The sequence below is a fragment of the Talpa europaea genome, assembly GCF_964194135.1.
Source record: "Talpa europaea genome assembly, chromosome: X".
NCBI lineage: Eukaryota > Metazoa > Chordata > Mammalia > Eulipotyphla > Talpidae > Talpa > Talpa europaea.
The window spans coordinates 39,440,256-39,460,189 of NC_140081.1; positions in this window are offsets into that span (position 1 = coordinate 39,440,256).

Here is a 19,934-nt window from a genome sequence, read left to right on the forward strand (position 1 = left end):
GCTCTCCATTTTGGGCTCGCGGCCAGCTTGCAGCGTCTGGTCAGCTCTGAGAGTGACTTTGGGTTTCCAGGTCGTCGGATCGGGTAGGACGCATTAAAGACTTTATTTCCCTATTTTCTCCCTGAGTTGTACCTTTTCCTTATTTTCTTTTTCTCTTGTAAATAAACCTTTTATTAACCCTTTTGTGTGTGTCTGTAGTAGAGTATTCATAAGTCTCTTTAAAGCGCGCGGGTGAGGACCCACAGCCAGGAACCCGTTTAATATCGGGGCTGCTCTATAACAGAACCTCAGTAGAGCTCCTGAGACACTCCACAAAGTTTCTCCCTTTCCTCCTGGGAAAGGCGTTAGATGAATTTGTTCTATTTGGCTTACCTTATGAAGTAAAACTAGAAGGGAAGCATTGTCGCTTGGGAAAATGGTAAAACTTTGGCATGTACAAAAATGTTAACACTGGTTTTCTAAAATGTGTATAAAACTTCAGTACCTGATATGTATGTAAATTGTCAATGGTGATTGGTGCCTTGTAATATTGTATACTTCAATTGTTTATTGACAGAAATTTTTTCTGGAAAAATAGGGGAAAAAGACCTCAACATATTCCTATTTTTTTTAAGATTTGTTTATTTATTTATATAAGCACTGGGTACAGTCAGAAGCGCGGGAGGGTGAGAGAATTCACCAGAGCCAGAGCGGGGAGCAGAGCAGGCAGAGGGACCAAAGTACACTGCTGAGGGGAGCAGCGGGCGGCAGGAGAGGTCTGCATGCCATGTGGGCCCCTCCTGCGGTGGCCAGGAGCAGCCGGGGATCGAACTGGCGCTGCAGAGGCTGCAGGCAGCTTCGCAACCCAGCGCTCAACTGCTGCGCCACCGGGGAGTCCCTCAACAGATTCCTATTGATGGAACTGTTGAGTACAAATTTCCTACACAGGACTGAATACACCGGATATTTACTAAGTTTTCTTTGATATAATACTGGTAATTTTTTTGCATTTTGTTCTGAATCCACAAAGTTTTTTGTTTTGAGTGACTGGGACCTGAGGCAAGTTTGTGGTTTTTTCCCCAGCAAAGCTAACATGTGTTCACATTTTCTCTCCTGCTGCAAGGGGGCCTTGATGCCCCAGCCAGATAAGACACTGGCAAGCAGCTAAGTTAAAGGGCCTCACACTGTGAGGCTGAAGATTCCTTGTGTCTCACACCTTGGGGCTGAAGATCTAACATACCTTCATTTTTTGTTCTTGGTCATAAAGAGAGACAAAATTTCTCAGAAAGTACATTAGGCAATAAATTATATACATCAGTATACTGCTAGCAAATGGCACGGAAAATTATCTGTTTAGAAAATTAGTTATTAAACTATTTGGCCCACTTGACAATGGGAGACAATTTATTGTACATGCCTGACAAGCAATCCAGCACAACAATTATATATAGTAAATACTTCTTTTGCTTTTTTAGACGTTTCTTAGGAAAGTTTTAAAATGAAGTTAACTGTGTTAAGAAGTTTCTCGGTAGAAAAATTCTGATAAATGAGTAGCAGCTGGTCTCCCACTGAAGGCCATATGAATAGAATAGTCTTTTGATACTTAGGCTTTAGCTGATAGGGAAACACTGGCAGCTATCAACTGTCTTAGGTAATTGTCTAGCTGAAATAATAAGTTTTACTGTTAGGTTTGGTTTTTTATCTATTAACCTTGAAGGCTACCATCTAGCTGAGACCTGTAGGAGCCAGTAGTCCATGGGAATAGAATATACTAATTGTTTCTGCTTTGCACATAATGATGTAATTTTTCTGATTACTAAAAATGAATAAATAAAGACCTGCTGAGTCTCTCGGCAGAAGATACTTGCATCTCATCCAGTGTCAGTGTCTCCTCACTCACTACCTCATCCCCTTCCCCTCAGCCCTTAAGTTTCAGCCCCTTACAGGTCGTCTAGGCCATCTCATCCTTTCAGGAACCCCTGACATGACATTTTGCCGGAGGCTGGTCCCAGGCACTCTCCCCTTGATACAAACACAGCATACAAATAGTGGTGGTAATTTTTTGCTACTTATCTCAGTCTGTTTTTTGCATAACTTCCATAGGGATTTTGTCTGCTTAAAACAAAAAATTGGACATTAATTTCATTGTGTGGCTTTGTGTGGAGTTCTTCCAGGAAGTTGAAACAACTGAACCAAGAAGAGGAGAACCTGTTTGCTTTGTTCGTAGGGTACCAGAGACCTCCAAAGAAGGTAAGGAAGCTTGCCTCCATCGGCAGGACTGGACAACCCAGGCAGTGAAAAAGTCCTGGTACCCTCGACAAGAGGAAAGCCCAGGTGGAGTCCGATGAGACCAACTTTGTTCCTGAAGCCTACGTGGACCAGATGCCAACGGTTCACTCTGATCCTATATGGAATATTCCAACAAAGCCAGCTAAAATTGCTGTTTAGTTATTCTGCCCTATGATTTTATGCAAAAATAGGTAAAATGGTTTAAAAGTAGATTTAGTTTGCAAACTTTTGCTATGCTGTTAAAAACTTTGGGATCAAGGTTGAGAGAATTTGTGTTTTACATAAGTTGAACCATTTTAGGATTTTTTTTCCTGTGATTTTGACATATTTGCTGTTTTGTTTTGGCTAATGCCTCCAGATGTTTTTTTTTTTGTTTTTGTTTTTGTTTTTGTTTTGGCTTGGACTGATGAACTGTTTTTCCAGGAATGGAGGACTTTTGCTTTCCACAATAGACAATACCTGGAGAGACAGGTTTTCTTTCACACTGGAACCCGGTAAAAATTTTCATCTGAGACTGCATCCCAACATCCATATATTGATCTTCATCACCATGGAAATGTTGGCAAAAAGTGAAAGGGGGGAATTGTGAGGGGAAAAAGGATGTCCTAAAGCTAATTTCATACAGGCTTTGTGGACTCCACCTCCACTCCAGACCAAAGCCATCAAGACACTGGGAACTACAAATCCCATCACCACCTAAGGGAAGGTTGCGGGAACCTGAGGGTGGGGTTAGGCAGCCAGGTTTGGTATAAAACCAGACACGTGGGCTTTGGGAACAATTCCTTTTTTTTTTTTTTTGGCTCTCCTCCAGGGCGCTGCTATCTGCCAGCTCTCAGAGTGCCATTGGGTTTCCAGGTCAGCGATAGGGTAGGATGCATTTAAGATTTTATTTCCCTATTTTCTCCCTGAGTTATACATTTCCTCATTTCCCCCTTCCCTTGTAAATAAACCTTTTATTAACCTTTTGTGTGTGCCTGCAGTGGAGTATTAATAAGTCCCTTTTAAGCATGGGTGAGGACCCACAGCCAGGTTATGTCGGGGCTGCTCTGTAACAAAATGACATCTGTGGTTAAATTAAACTACTCTTGGACCACAGAGTTTAATCTTTATCTTTAGGTTTCTGCTTCATTTCAGTTAGTGGGTGGCAAGGGTGTCTATCTGTTCCTGTGTCTGCTTAGTTCCCACATTGCCCCCTCACCAAATTGCCTTGATTGCTTTTATTTTTAATTATTCTTTTACTTTTTTTTAGATTTATTTATTTATTTATTTATTTATTTATTTATTTATTTATACTATCACTGGGCACAGTCAGAAGCGTGGGAGGGTGAGAGAATTCACCAGAGTCAGAGCAGGGAGCAGAACAGGCAGAAGGACCGAAGTACACTGCTGAGGGGAGCAGCGGGTGGCAGGAGAGGTCTGCACGCCATGTGGGACCCTCCTCCGGTGGCCGGGGAGCAGCCGGGGATCGAACCAGCTCTGCAGAGGCCGCGGGCAGCTTCGCAACCCAGCACTCAACCGCTGCGCCACTGGGGAGGCCCTCTTTTACTTTTTTAAAAAGATTTATTTATTTATGCATGCAACAACTGGGGTACAGGCCAGAGGTGTGGGGGCTGAGAGGATTCACCAGAGACAGAGTGGGGAACAGAACAGGGTGATCTACTGAAATACACTGCTGAGGGGAGCTGCAGGCGAGTCAAGAGAGGTCTGCTGCACCATGTGGGTAGCTCCCTGGCTGGGAATCGAACTCATGCTGCAGTGGCTTAGGACAGCTTCATAGGTTGCATCTTAACCCCTTGCACCACCAGGGAGGCCCCTTGATTGCCTTTCTCACAAGCTTATGTGCATTTTCTCACGATCTTTTTCTGCTCCATCGGCCCAGACCATCCCTGTGCCAACATCACCCTCATTATGATCCCCTGAGCTTTATACTGAGTCTTGAAATCAGGTGCTGCACCTCCTCCAAGATTTTCCTTTTTGAAAAGTATCTTAATTTTTCAAAGTCCCTTATATTTCCATAGAAATTGTGGAAAGAGTTTGCCAATGTCTTTTAAAAACATCTACCAAGATGTTGATCAGCATTCAAATTCAGGATTGAATTGCTTTTAATCTAAAGATTTTGGAAGAATTAGGTCTTAACAACATGGGGTATCCCAATCTTTGAATATCTGTCCATTTACGTGATAATTCTTTGCTTTCTCTCAATGGTACTAAGTAGATCTCAGTGTGCAAATCTTTTCCAACTTCTTCAAATTTATATCTAAATACTTCATTTTGATGTCATTATAAATGGATTTATACTTACCATTTTTCCTAATTTTACATCATTGGTACATAGAAATACAGTTGACCTTGACCTACCCCACATTTTGGTATATTCAATTATTAGTTCTAGAAACTTTTTTTGGCCTTTGGATTTTCTATGTACATGATCGTGTCAGCTGCAACTTAAACACTTCATCTTTATTATCCATAGTGCTTTTATTTATCTTTCTTAATGTTCTATATTTGATCTCTATACAATGTACAATCGAATGTGAGAATCAACATCCCCTTCCTATTCCTTCTTTTAAGTAGGAAGTATTCAGTTTTCACCATGAGGTATAATGGCTGTAGGTTTTTCATAGATGGCCTTTTTCAACTTGAAGAAGTGCTGTTTCTGACTTTTTTTTTAAAATCATGAATAGGTTTTAAATACTGAAAATGCCAATTCTTCATAGAAGTGATCCCATAGTCATTTTTTATTATATGAATATAATACAGCAAATTGATGTCTATAAATTCATTCAAACTTGAACCTTGAGATAAAACTTAGTGATCCTATCCCCGGCCACCTGCGAAGCTCCCACATGGCGCGAAGACCTCTCCTGCTGCACCTGCTGCTCCCCTTAGCAGTGTGTTTCTTCCCTCTGCCTGCTCTGTTCCCGCTCTGGCTCTGGTGAATTCTCTCACCCTCCCGCTCTTCTGACTGTACCCAGTGCTTGTATAAATAAATAAATAAATATTTTTTAAAAATTAAAAAAAAAAAACAAAAAAATACTTAGTGATCCTAATGTATTGACTTAAATTTTTCTTATATATCATTAAGGATGCAGGAGACACAATGGTCTGAAGTTACCTTTTGACAGTTTATCTGGTTTTGACATAAGTTTCTAATAGCCTGATAATGATTTGGAAGGTGTTTCTCCCTTCTCCAACAGCTCCAACAGCTCATGTAGGTCTGGTGTTAACATTTAAATGTTTGATGGATTCTCAGTAAGGCCATCTAAGCCTGGGGCTTTCCTCGTACAATGTTTTTTAAATTGTAGATTTAATTACTTGAATTCAAATAGGATTAATTAGTGTTCCTATTTTTTTCTTAATTCAGTTTGGTAATTTGTGTCCTTAAGGTATATCCATTTCATTTCAAATTTATTGCTTAAGTTGTTCATCGTAGTCTTTTTATCCATGTAATGATCTAAATTTCCCTGTAACTCTGCTTTTCCTATGTTCCACAAATTGTGTTTAAATGCTCATAGAGTTCAGAAACATTCCAGTTTTCCTTGTGATTCCATCTTTATTTTCCCCACCACTATCCCTTCGATCCCTTATGCCTTTGCCTCCTTCCTTGCTCTAAACCTCATCCCTTATGGTGCTTGTTAATGGCCACTAGTTTTTCTGTGTATGTTACTTTATCAAATCATCTGCTTTGTGAATGTCTAGCATTTCTCTTTGTCACTCTGGCTTACTTTACTAGACATAGTTCTCTTAAACTTCCTCCACTTTGCTGAAAATGTCTTAGTTCACCTTTCCTTGTGGCTGAAGACCATCCCACAGCGGTGGTAGCCCATATCTTGACCCAGTCCTCTATTGGTGGCCCTGGTTATTGTAAATAGTGCAGTTATGAGCGCTGTAGAGCATATAGTTATTTGCATTGATGGTTCCATATCCCATGGATAGATGCCCAAGAGTAGGATTGCTGGGTAATATACCCTCTTATTTGCTGACATAATAGCATTTCAGAATTCTGGGGCCTCCCTGTTGGCACAAGGGGTTACAATGCAACCTACTAAGCTGTCTGCAGCCGCTGCAGTGTGAGTTCAATTCCCAGCCAGGGAGCTACCCACATGGTGCTGCAGATCTCTCCTGCCTCGCCCGCTGCTCCCCTCAGCACTGTACTTCAGTCAATCTGCCTGTTCTGTTCCCCACTCTGTCTCTGGTGAATTCTCTTACCACCACCACCCCCACACACACCTGGCCTGTACCCCAGTTCTTGTATGCATAAATAAATCTTTTTTTAAAAAAAAGAATTTCAGAACTCAATTCATGGACCATGTTTCTTAAACTGTGATCTCTAGACACCTGGAGCTCATCTCAGAAAATTCTCAAGCTCTGCATCTGGTTTTCTCAGTGTTAAGTCCAGGAATCTGTTTTCTACAGTCATCCTAGATTTTCTGCACACCGAGGATTTAGAACTGTTGATTTAGATTGTGGGGAATCTGAGCAGGGGCTGTGGCTGGAAATGGATGATGATTAGGACCTAAGCAGCTGCCATGGCTCCTCCTGGCATCAGTAGGCAGATCCGGGGACATATGTGGAACACAGACCTTCCATCCTTGTGACCCACACATTGTGATGCAGGGAGGCTGACATGCCTGTCTCTTCACTGATGCCAATGTGGGGCTAACGTGACAGGACCCCTGACTCTGGAAATTAACCCACTTCTCAGCAGGTTCTCATGAGAGGTCAAGGGAAATCATGTCCTGTCAGGCTCAGAGGGTCAGCTGTGCTGGGCCAACAGAGACTAAGGAATGAGAACTTTTTCCTATAAAAATATACTGCAAAGCAAAAATCAGAGCCTATTTTTCTATATTAGTGATGGTCACTCGCCCTTTTTAAATCCAAGGTCACCTCTATCATTAGGAACTTTTATCCAGGGTCAGTTTGGTTTCTGTGGTCTGAGGACCCAGAACTGTCCCCTGGTGACCCTCACAGCCCAGTTCCCCATCTTTTGTAGAGAGAGATTCTTCCCTTCATTCTCATGATGCTCTAGACACCCCAGGCTGCAGCTCCCCATAAGACAGTGTCACCCACAGTGGGGGGTGCCAGAGGGGGGCCCTCTGACCCAGCACATGGGTCGGTGGCCAGAACACTTGGACAAGCACACGGCCCTGGCAGAGAGGTACGCAGAGTGACAGGCACCCAGTCCTCGGAGACCAGGAGCTTTGGGTGAGCAGCGTCCAGTCCAGGACCAACAGCGCCGCGAGAGAAAGAGACTGAGGGTCAGAGCGATGATGGGTGTGGGCGCCCCGTGTCCTGCCCCTGGGCAGACCCGGAGCAGATCACGAAGTGACCTGTTGTTCAGTTTTCTCCTCTGAAAGCTGAGAAATGTCATTATTAGTAATGAATATTACTGAAAAGCTTGAATTCATTATCCTCCTACAAGGCACACAGAGCACCTTTACGTGACTCTGGAGGCAAAGGGGAAAGTGTGGCTTCTCCTTCCCAGGAGAGAAGCAGGTCTCAGGAGGGGGGTCTGTGGATCACTTGCTCCCTCGGGTAGAAGAGCAGCTCTCATGGGGCCCTGGAGGTGACCTTACCCCATTTCTGCAGTGTCCAGGTGGGGAGAGGGTCTCTAGGCATCTCTGCCCTTGATGTCCATCCTCACTGTCTGTGGTTGCAGAGGCCGTTTCTGCCTGATGTGGACGCTCACCCTGCAGCTCACAGAATCCTGCTTGTCCTTAGGTCTCTCTTTGGGCTGACAGCCATGACTGTTTGCCAAAATAAAATCATCATTTCTTTTAAAAATATAAGTTATTGGCTTCACTAGAGAAACTCAAATGTTACCCTGAGGTTGTTTTAAGCCCAGCTGCTTCCCCCAAACAGGTCTTTGAGTATCTTTCATGGTTTCATTCACAAATATTTATCAATCTTCTGCAGATCCCCCAGGAGAAAACAGGAGTGTGTGCATTGACTGGACCCTAAGTAGGCCCCTCACATGTGTGCTCACAAGCCTCACCCTGGAGAGCTTCCTTCTGCTCCTGTGTGTGTCCACAGGGTGTCTGTCCTGAAATCCTCCCCACCCCATAACAACAGTGTGTTACTTCAGCTCAGCACCCAGGACGCCTACAAGTCGGTGTCCTTTTGATATCAAACATTGTTTCCTCTTTTTCCTTCTGTATTAACAACATTTTAGCGAGGAGATTTGAGGTGCTCCTAGACAAAACACGTCTTCTGCTACTTGGCACTTAGATTGAAATACTCATCAGGGTTTAAAGCTTATGGTCAACGGGCTTCCTCTGGTGGTGCAGGGGTTGAGCGCTGGGCTTCGAAGCTACCCGCGGCCTCTGCAGCGCCAGTTCGATCCCCGGCCACCGGTGAGGGTCCCACATGGCACGCAGACCTCTCCTGCCACCCACTGCTCCCCTCAGCAGTGTATTTTGTCAGTCTGCCTGTTCTGTTCCCCGCTATGGCTCTGGTGAATCCTCTTACCCTCCCGCACTTCTGACTGTACCCAGCGCTTGTATAAATAAATAAATCGTAAAAAAAAAAAAAAAAAACAGTTTGCACTCCCACCAACAGTGCAGGAGAGTTCCTTTTTCTCCATAACCTTGCCAACGTTTGTTGTTGCTAGTTCTTTTAATATGTGCCATTCTCACTGGTGTAAAATAGTATCTCATTGTAGTTTTGATTTGCATTTCCCTGATTACAAGTGATGTTGAACATTTTTTTATATGCCTGTTGGCCATTTGCATTTCCTCTTCAGAGAAGTTTCTTTTTAGCTCTTCTGCCCATTTTTTGACTGGATTATTTTCTTTGTTTTTGTTGAATCTCATCAGCTCTTTGTAGATTTTTGTGATCAGTCCTCTATCATTAGTGTTGTGTGCAACCACTATGGAGATCTGTGTGGAGATTTCTTGACCTACTAAACATAGAGTTTCCATATGATCCAACAGTTCCACTCCTAGGTATTTACCCAAAGGACACAGAAACATCAATTCCAAAAAGCACCCGCACCCCTATATTTATAGCAGCACTATTTACAATAGCTAAGCTTTGGAAATAACCCAAATGCCCAAAAATAGATGACTGGATCAAGATGTGGTACATATACACCATGGAATATTACTCAGCAATCAAAAAAGAGAAACATGCAATTTGCAGCAACATGGATGGAGCTGGAAGGGATCATGCTCAGCGAAATAAGCTAGAAAGAAAAAGAAAATACCAGATGGTCTCACTCATAGCAGGAACCTAGAAAACTTAAATAAGTGACCAGGAAAAAGAATAACTATAAGAAAGAAAATATCAAAATCAACAAACAACTATGAACCAGAGACACTCTATGGGGGGTGGGGGGCAGGGAAAGGAGGGCTTGGGGTCAAAATAAGGGGGTTGTAATTGTATGGGGAATATAAAAAATAAAATGTAAATAAACTGTGGGAAAAAAACTAAACTTATGGTCAAATATCATAAATTATATTCAACCCAGAATAACAAATATACTCATAGATAAATATTTTCCTGTGGCCTAAATTATTTCTCCACGTGTTTCCTATATTTTCCATGAGGGAAGAGCAGGAATAGGGGAGTGTCCAGCTCCTCTCTGGGGACCCTCAATCTCTTCCCTCCCTCAGGCATCAGGGGATGAGCAGGGATGAGGAGTCAGGGTCCCTGCTGTGTCCAGGTCCTGCCATCAATGGCCTGATGGTCTTTTCATTGATCACCCTCACAGCTAGAGTGAGAATGACTATGAGGTCTTTCCAGCTCAAGGCCTCACATGTCCCACATCCCTGACTGGAGCGTCCCCTCCCTTATTTAGTGTCACTTCTCAGGGCTGAGCAGAGAAGGGAGAAGGGAGGTGCCAGGTGTCAGCACACACCCTGAAGGGACAGTCACAACTTCCATCCTCAGGTCATGTGGCTGCAGGAAAATGCCCACTGGCCCTGAATCTGCCCCAGAGGGGAAGGGGGGCATGTGGGAAAAGTCAGGGCTGCCCCTATGGGGGGCTGATGAGGATCCTGCCTCAGGCTTAGGGAGAAGCCACCATGACTCACTGTCCCTCCAGTAGCTGGATGTGGAGCCAGAGTCTCACCAAGGTCATTCTATAAGCCCCTCTGCCGGCCACTCCCTTTAGCTTATGTGCACGAAGCAGCTCTGCGTGGTATTTTCACCAGCCCTGGGAGCAGGACTCAGGCTCCATCACCAGGAATTAGATCGGGCCCGTGAGGTGTGGGTATTAGGCCCTGCCTGGGCCCCAAAGAATACTCACATGGAGGTGCTGGCAGCCCTGCCTTTTCCTCTGCTCTGTGACCTTGTGAAGGTCCCCCTGGGAGGGAGAGAACAGTGGGCTGAACTTGGGGGTCCCCTCCCTGCCCCAGGCCTCGGGGAGCCAGTGCTGCTCTGAGTCTGTCTGGCTCACATGTCTCTGGGGCGCTGGGCTGTGGGGTTGGAGAGGCAGCCCTGCAGGGCTGGGGTCACAGACTCTGAGACCAAAGGGGAGCCAGGGCCGGGGGGCTTCTGGCTCAGCAGACTCCAGCCGGAGGATGGGACATGGGGTGTTTCCCTGAGCATCATCTGCTTTATCAAGGACAAGTGCCTGGGGAGCAGTGAAATTATGACTGAAAGGACCTGACCCATAGAAGGTTCCAGTACATTATAATCATCACCCCCTGGGACCCATGAAGGAGTATTTAATTCAGCACATTTATGATCCCCACAAAATTAAAATTTTCTCCTTGAAGTTCTTCTTTTTTTGATTCTCTTAATTTGATCTTGGTGTCATTTATTATACTTAGAAATTTCCTAGGTTGGCTTATTTGTAAGTACTTCTTAATTGTTTTGCCAGGTGGGAATTCCACATGTTATGCTTGGAGATTCTAGGCACTATTTCATGTCAAGTCTAAGTTTAGTGATGTGACAAACTTGCAATTCTCTAATCCTACTGAAGTTAAAAACCTATATAATCAAAACCCACAGAAGTAATGAAGATGTCTTTTCCTCAAGGTCAGCACATTACTGCAAGTAACGTAGACTCTAAGAATGACACTCAGGGACACTCAGGACCTCTGGAGGCTCCTTTCTCTTGGGCCTGTGGGGTTCCTAGGACTAGGAACTGTCCACAGAGTGGGGTGGGAGGTGCTGACAAGCTCCTGAGGGCCCATCACTCAGGGGGAGGAGAAGCCACCTCAGGTTATGGCCCAGGTGTGACACGCTCTTTGGCTTCACCAGAGACTTCACCTCAGGGTCCTGGTGCTTGTTCCTGCTGCTAAAACTGTTCCAGATTTTCCTGGTGGTGTTCCTGGTCAACGGCTGTGGCCTCCAGAAGATGAAATGGAGGTTGGTTACCACGGAGGGAGATTCACCACCAGAAGAGGGAGAAGGGACAGAAACCTGCCTTCAGTGACCTGCCTTTAGTGAGCCTATTAAGGCAGCTTCCTGATCAATAAGCTCACAGAGTGGACTGTTTTGTCATCCTTGTCCTTCAAAGCTCATTTTTTTTGTTTTGTTATATTTATTTTCCAACTTTATTGAGACATAATTGGCATATTATGAACTTGGGGGTCCAAGTTCATACAATATGATGATTTGATACATGTATATATTGTGAAAGATAAGGCTAGTTAACAATAAGGCTAGTTAACACATCCATCACCCCACATAATCACAATTTGTGTGTTTGTATGTTGAGAACATTGAAGATTTACTTTCTTAACAACTAGCGAGTATATAATACAGTAGTGTTAAATATAGTTACCATGATAAACACTAGACCCAAAATTTACTCATAACTGGAAGCTCACAACCTTTGAGCAATATCTCCCTCCCCACTCCCAGCCCATAGCAACCATCAATTTATTCCCTGTTTCTGTGGGTGTGGCTTTTTTTTAAAGAATTCTATTTATGTGAGCATACAGCATTTGTCTGACTTATGTCACATGGCATAATGCTCTCAAAGGTCCATCAATCTGTGTTGTTAAAATGGAAGGCTTTCCCCCTTTTTATGGCTGAGTAATATTCCACTGTGTAAAACACATCTTCTGTATCCATTCATCTGTCGATGGAAATTGGGTTTTTTTTCCGTGTCTTGGCTATTACAAATAATAAAGCTGCAGTGAACATGGGGAAGTAACTATCAAGATAGTGATTTCATTTCCTTCCAATATTAACGCAGAAATGGAATTGCTGGATCACATGGCAACTATTTTTAATTTTTGCAGGGTCTCCATACTGTTTTCCAGAGTAGCTACAAGTTTACATTCCCATCAACAGTACAATGGTATTCCTTTTCTCCACATTCTACCCGACACTTGCTATCTCTTGTCTTCTTGAGAGTAGCCATTGTAACAGGTAGGAAGTAACATCTCCTTGAGATTTTGATCTGCATTTCTCTGATGATTACTGATGAGGAGCATCTTTTCATGAACCTCTTGGCAGTTGTTTGTTCCAGTTTTTAATCTGATCATCATCTTATTGCGCTTTAAGAGTTCCTTGTAGATTTTGGATAACAGTTCTTGATCACACATATCTTCTCCCAGTCTGTGACTTATCTTTTCATTCTCTTGACAGTTTCTTTAACAGAGCAGAAAATTTTAATTTTAGTGAACAGCATATCAATTCTTTCTTCCATGCATTGTGCCCTTGGTGTTGCAGCTAAAGACATCATCGAACCCAAGGTCATTTAGATTTTCTCTTATGTTATCTTCTAGGAGTTTTACAGCTTGCATTTTAACTTAGATCCATTTTGACTGAATGTTTTGCATGTGATTATCCAGTTGTTCCGGAACCATTTATTCAGAAGGCTTTTTTCTTCATTGTGTTGTCCTTGCTGCTTTGCCAGTGATGAGTTGACTCTGTGTGGGCCTGTTTATCAGCTCTCTGGTCCACTAACCTATTCGTCTGTTCTTTCACCAAGGTTATACTTTCTTGATTACTGTGACTTTATAAATATTTTTTTATAACTTGTTATATATTTTTTACACCATTGTTCATTTTTAAACAATGCTTGTTTTTTTCTTATCCCCCTCTCCCAGGTGTAGTCCCCATAGAATTTCCTTCTCGAATGCACCCCTGCACCATCACCGCAGTACCCTGTGCTCCTCCATCCCTCCCTTTGATTCCTCTCCCTCCTCCTCCTTTGCAGGATGTCTCTGGTTTATGACTGTCTATTTTCGTTTTGTTGTGTTTTGTATTGTTATTATTTTATCCCCCGGGGTCTCACTTGGTTATCCTGTATTCCTCCTATAAGTGAAAGCATCCGATATTTTTTTTTCCTTCTCACTTATTTCACTGAGCATAATCCCTGGCCCCTCCTGCCCCTTTCCTGGGAGTCCCCACCAAAGGTGCCTTAGACTGTGGCAGGATTTTGGGCTTCAGCACTCCTGCTTTGGGCCAACCCTGTTTGGCTGGAATTTACCCATGAGGGGATGGGTAACTTTGGGTGTTTTGTTTGGGAACTATTTTAACTATATTCTTTCTCTTCTCTTTCTCTAATGCACACTAATACTTTATTGCACACTAATTCTATTATCATTCTTTTCTATTAAAGGTCTTACATACTATAATATGTTTTGTCTTTATGCAACTGATGACAGAACCCACTTAGATTGATCAGATTTGAGCATCCATGGAATCTCTCAACCTGCCAACAGGAGCAGTCTCCATTCCCACCCACAATGTAACTGAGTTCATTTTCCTCCTCACTCTGCAATGGATCATTGTTACAGGTATGAGGTGGTATCTCATTGTGGTTTTAATTGACATTTTCCAGGTCTCCCTGGTGGCACAAGGGGTTAAGATGCAACCTATAAAGCTATCTGCAGCCACTGCAGAACAAGTTCAGTCCCCAGCCAGGGAGCTAGCTACATGGTGCAGCAGACCTCTCCTGTCTCCCTGCTGCTCCCCTCAGCAGTGTGCTACGGTCAGTCTGCCTGTTCCATTCTGCACTCTGTCTCTGGTGAGTCCTCTCATCCCCCACACCTCTGGCCTGTAACCTAGTTCTAGTATGCATAAATAAATAAATCTTTAAAAAATAATAATAATTGGCATTTTCCTGACAGCAAATGATGACATTTATCCACATATGTATTGGCCACACGCATGTCTTCTTTAGAGAAGTGCCTATTTAGCTCTTGTTTTGATTGGATTGCTTGTTTTCTTGTTTTGGAGTCATTTGTAGATCTTGGATATTAACCCCTTGTTGGATATAGGATGTACAAATATTTTCTCCCCCTCGATACTGTCTTTTTTTATTTATTTTTTTTATTTTTTACATCATTGTTCATTTTTAAACAACATTTAAATGATATTTGCTTCCCCCCACCCCCTCAGGCATAGTCCCCATAGAGTTTCCTTCATTAGTGCACCTGTGCACCATCACCTCAGTGCCCTGTGCTCTTCCCTCCCTCCCTCTGATCCCTCTCCCTCCTCCTCCCCTGCAGTATGTCTCTCATTTACAATTGTCTGTTTTTGCTTTGTTGTGTTTTATACTGTTATTATTTTTTTACACTGATGTTTTATTTGGTTCCCCTATATTCCCGCTGTAAGTGAAACCATCTTATATTTTTCTTTTTCCTTCTGGCTTATTTCGCTGAGCATCATTCCTTCTGGCTCCATCCACATTGCTGTGTAAGGCATGAGTTTGTCTTTTTTGATTGTTGAATAATATTCCATCATGTATATTTACCACATCTTCTTGATCCAATCATCTATTTTTGGGCATTTGGGTTGTTTTCAAGATTTACCTATTGTAAATAGTGCTGCAATAAACATAGGAGTACAGGTGTTCTTTTGCATCAATGTTTTGTGTCCTTTGGGTAGATCCCTGGGAGTGGAATTGCCAGGTCATATAGTAGCTCCATTTTTAGTAGACAGACAGCGTTCCATAGTGGTTGAACCAGTTTGCACTCCCATCAGCAATGTAGGAGAGTTCCTTTTTCACCACATCCTCGCCAACATTTGTTGTTGCTTGTTTTATATATATATATGTGTGTGTGTGTGTGTGTGTGCGCGCAATTCTTACTGGTGTAAGGTGGTATCGCAATGTGGTTTTGATTTGCACTTCTCTGATTATAAGGGATAATGAACATTTTTTCATATGCCTGTTGGCCATTTGCATTTCCTCTTTGGAGAAGTGTCTTTTAAGTTTGCCCGTTTCTTGACTGGATTGTTTATTTTGTTTTTGTTGAGTTGTGTGAGTTCTTTGTATATCTTTGTGATCAGTCCCTTATCAGTTGAATGGAGTGCAAAGATTTTTTTCCCAAGCAGTGGAGTGTATATTTGTCTTGGTTAATGTCTCTTTTGCTGTACAGAAGCTTTTCAGTTTGATGTAATCCCAGGTGTTTATCTTTTCCTTGACTTTCTTTGCTTTGAGTGATGAGTCTTTAAAGATGTTTCTGAGATGTGTGTCTCATAGTGTTTTATATATATTTTCTTCTATGTATTTTATGGTTTCAGTTTTTATGTCCAGTTCTTTTATCCATTTTGAGTTGATTTTTGCGCATGGTGAGAGGTAGTGGTCTAGTTTCATTTTTTTACACGTGGTGGTCCAGTTTTCCCAGCACCATTTGTTGTGGTCCAGTTTTCCCAGCACCATTTATTGTCTATATACATGTGGTTTTATTTCTGGGCTTTCTATTTGGTTCCATTGGTCTGTGTGTCTGTTTTTTTCCAATATCAAACTGTTTTAATTATTATGGCTTTGAAGTATAGCTTGAAGTTTGGAATTGTGATATCTCCTCTTTCCTTTGTTTTCTTCAGTAGGTCTTTGGCTATTCATGGTTTTTTTGTGGTTCCATATGAATTTCATCAGTATTTGTTCTATTTCTTTGAAGAATGTCACTGAGATTTTTATTGGAATAGCATTGAATCTGTGTATTACTTTTGGTAGGATGGACACTTTAATGATGTTCATACTTCCAATCCATGAGCAGGGCATGTCTTTCCATTTCTTTGTGTCTTCTGTTTCTTTTAGCAGTGTTTTATAATTTTCTATGTATAGGTCCTTCACCTCTTTTGTTAGGTTTATTCCCATGTATTTGATTTTTTTTTGTTTCAATCATAAAAGGGATGGTTTTCTTGATTTCTTCTTCTTCAGATTGATAATTTGTGTATAGGAAGGCTACTGACTTTTGTGTGTTGATTTTGTATTCTGTTACTTTACTAAACTGGTTAATTATTTTGAATAATTTTTCTATGGAGTTTTTAGGGTTCTCTATGTATGTTATCATATCGTCTGCAAATAGTGATAGTTTTACTTCTTCTTTCCCTATTTGGATTCCTTGTATGTCTTTCTCTTGTATGTCTTATTGCCCTGGCTAGGACCTCCAGTATTATATGGAAGAGCAGTGGTGGGAGAGGCCATCCTTGTCTTGTTCCTGATCTTAAAGGAAAGGCCTTCAGCTTTTTGCCATTGAGAATAATAATGCAGTGAGTTTGTCATATATGGCTTTTATCATGTTAAGGTATATACCTTCTATCCTGAGAATTTCAAGAAAGCAAGCCCACAGGAGAATGACACACCACAAAAAGAAAAAGTCACCAGAGCTCAACAATAACATGGAAGAACTTCTGGGCCTGTCAGACAGAGAATTAGTTATCATAATGATTAAAAAGTAGAAAGAAAACAAAGGAAAACAATGATTTGAGACAAATAGTCAATGAACTGAAGAATGAAATTGAGACCTTAGGAAAGGAAAGAAAAGAAATGCAGGAGATTAAAAGATTACTAGAGGATCTGAACTCCGGGAAAAGCAATTTTGAAAACAGAATCAATGAAATGGAAGAACAGGTTAGTACTCTCAAAGATACAGAAATAAAAGGAGCCAAAAAAGAAATGGAGAGAGAAGTGCAATGGAAGAAGTATGAGGATACTTTCACACAATTATCAGACTCCATGAAGAGAGGAAATTTAAGAGGAAATTTAAGGAAATTTAAGAGTTTATAGGCATTCCACAAGGTGGGGAGTGAGACAAAGGAACTGAGAAATTATTCAAGGAGCTAACTGAAGAAAACTTCCCAAGGTGTTAACACATGTTTTGGACGTGATCTGTGATGTGTTTTATAAGTTGAGAAATTTAGCATAATTTACTTTTGAAATCATTCTTTGTAGTGCATGCAAGAACATTTAAATAACACTCAAAGATACACAGAGATGAGTCATTCTCCCTCACCCCCCAGCACCCCAATCAGCCAGTAGCTGCTCAAAACTAGTTCACAATTTATCATTTTTCTTCTAAAAAAAATAATCCACGGGGCCTACCCTGGTGGCACAGCGGTTGAGCCCTGGGCTGTGAAGCTGCCTGCAGCCTCTGTAGTGCCGTTTCGATCCCCAGCCACCGGCAAGGGTCCCACATGGCACGCAGACCTCTCCTGCCGCCTGCTGCTCCCCTCAGCAGGGTATTTCATTGGTCTGCCTGTACTGTTCCCCGATCTGGCTCTGGTGAATTCTCTCACCCTCCTGCGCTTCTGACTGTACCTGGTGCTTGTATAAATAAATAAATAAATCTTTTTAAAAAATCCACGCTTCTATCTGGACAATAGTGTTTGTTTTCCTATCACTACTGGAGTTCAGGACACAAAGTGGGAGAAACATTGCACATCATGAATCTGATAAAGGACTATATCTCGAATTTTCAAAATAGCCATTAAAACTCAGTATCAGAAAGAAATGAACCCAATTTTTAAAAAAGACAAAAACAGTGAATTAAATCAATGGTACTTCAGTAAAAATGTGGATGAAAGCCTTAATAGAGATTTCACCAAAAAGAGATACAGACAACAAAGAAGAACATGAACAGATGCTCAGCATCACAGGGCACTAGGCAAAGACAGTTAAGAACAACAGTGACACCATCACACCGAGGAGGAGGCTGAAAATGCAAACCCCACACAATACCAGGTGCTGCTCAGGATGTGGACAATAGGAGCCTCATCGCTGCTGGCAGGAATGCAAAATGGTGTGGTCACTGTGGGAGATCTTTGACAGTTTCTTTGAAAGCTGAAAAGACACTGACCATAAACCCAGTGATCACTAGTTACCCAACTAATTCTAGTTACCCAACTAATTTTAAACTTATATTTGCACAAAAACCCTGCATGCATGTTAAGTGTTTGTAACAGAACACCAGTAAGTGTGAAGAAAACTGGGAAACTCTACCTTAGTCTGGTGTTGAAGGTTAACACAATCTGTGATCTGTCATGTAGGCATGATTGAGTGTTGATTGATGTGCACTTGACGTATTGAGTGGACAATGGCCTGCACGTCTGTGGTCTGCTTTCCCAAACCACAGCCCCACTCAAAGAAAAAAAAAGCACTAAATTGATGGAGTATATTCCTGAGCAGTACTCCTTGATAGAGGCTGAGAGTAGAAAATTTAGGATGCAGGGGTCACAAGACCAGAAAGTGGAGGTGGGAATAGAGTTATTAAACCTGCTATAGAAATGAAAAATGCTTAGGGCCAACTGGTATAGGGAGCACCAACTACTCTAGAAAGGACCCAGAGGCACAGACCAGAGGTGGGAAATGGGGATGGAGCCACTGCGGAGAATCACCAGTCCTTACAAATGAAACTTGTCACAATATACAAGTAATTAATTTAACGATAGATAACAATCCGACAAAGGATGAACCCCTCCTAACTAGAACACTACCTCAGTGCCCTTTCTGCCCCGAAAGATGCAGCTCTGGTCCCAAGGCTTTCACCTGGGGCCTGCAGGCTTCTCTTAACACACCCGCCCTCTCCAGGGGCAGCTCCTCCTGCCAGCTTGTACCTGTGCAAGCACCTTCTTTTTCACCCCCACTCCTTTTTTTAAAATATAATAAACCTTCTCTTTGGCAGAGACTAAAGGTCTCTGTCTTGTAGGAAACTCAACTGTGTATGTGTAAGGGCAACTCTGGTGAAACTTTTCTCAGACGTGACCCAAGAATTCCTATCTGTGAACTCAGCACCTCTCCAAAATATCACTCCTCACCAATGTCAGTGTTATAAAATCAAGGAAAGTCAGAGAAACTGTCAGCCAGAGGCACAGCAAGGAGACCTGACTGGAACTGAATGAGGCAAACTAGATGGGATCATGGAACATAAAATGTACATTAGGAAAAACTAATGAAATTAAGCATGGAGTTTGGTGATTGTGTCAACATTGCTTCATTAGCTGTAAAAAAAATGGCAACTTTAGTCATGTAAGATGTTAACAAAGTGGAAATGGTGTGGGATGAACAAGAACTGTACTACCTTTGCAGCTTTTCTGTAAATTTAACAGTATTCATAAAATTTTATTTTTTTAATGTCCTCAATACTATATAGGTTGTAGAAGGAAAAAAATGATCTACTTTCCAGTTTTTGCAGGTTTTGTTATCCAGGGACTGGAGAGAGAGGTCCTGGGAGAAAAGCTGGAAACCTCACACACGGAGCATTCCCCATAGTCTCCTCTCCTCTAATCCCTGCTTCTCTGACTCCTCACATTGCATCTCACCCCAGGACGCCGCCCTCCAGGACCCCCAACTCTGCCCAACTCAGCCCCCACCCAGTCCTGGTGGCTCCACCAGAATCCGGAACAGTGCGGCAGCACTCCCGTGTGGCCACAGGACTGAGCACAGGAGACCAGAGCTGCCCTTTCTCCTGCTTACCCAGTCCCTTCCCAGGCTCCCTGGGCTCCCAGCGGCAGGAAGGGGATCTGCACACAAGGGG